This window comes from Contarinia nasturtii, unplaced genomic scaffold (assembly GCF_009176525.2).
Source record: "Contarinia nasturtii isolate CC-2019 unplaced genomic scaffold, AAFC_CNas_1.1 Cnas_scaffold_3458, whole genome shotgun sequence".
Taxonomy (NCBI): Eukaryota; Metazoa; Arthropoda; class Insecta; order Diptera; family Cecidomyiidae; genus Contarinia; species Contarinia nasturtii.
In genome coordinates this window covers 1-424 of record NW_022200758.1, presented here as the reverse complement: position 1 = coordinate 424, position 424 = coordinate 1, and the positions used below count along the sequence as shown (strand labels likewise).

The 424-nt window shown below is 34.4% G+C and overlaps 1 long non-coding RNA gene across 1 annotated transcript; it reads left to right on the top strand.

Annotated features, from left to right (window-relative positions):
- Positions 1–6: 6 nt before the first annotated feature.
- Positions 7–392, top strand: LOC116350069. The gene is made up of 2 exons (XR_004201986.1): positions 7–148; positions 227–392. It is a non-coding gene; the product is annotated as an uncharacterized LOC116350069 (long non-coding RNA).
- The last annotated feature ends 32 nt before the right edge of the window (positions 393–424 follow it).

Sequence of the window (424 nt, the reverse complement as noted above, 5' to 3'; positions counted from 1 at the left end):
AGTACTGCAACTGGTAGTACTGCAACTGGTAGTACTGCAACTGGTAGCACTGCAACTGGTAGTACTGCAACTGGTAGCACTGCAACTAGTGGAACTGGCAGTACAACCGCCTCTAGTGTAATGTCGACAGCAACATCGGCCACCTCCGGTAAAGCTATACTCAGCTTAAGCTTATAGTCTTTCTTATACTAATTTGTGATTTATTTTCCATCCCCATTTCTATTAGTGGCAACCGGTTCAACCTCTGCAACAATTTCAACTTAAACTCAAATTTGATGAACAACTCGCTAATTATTACGGAAATGATCTACCTTGCTTTGTTTTTCTTTATTTATTATCTTATTATATTATCATTAAATGCACGAAATAAATTATATTTTTAATTCTATTAATTAATTATTTTCAATAAAGATTTCAATGTAAA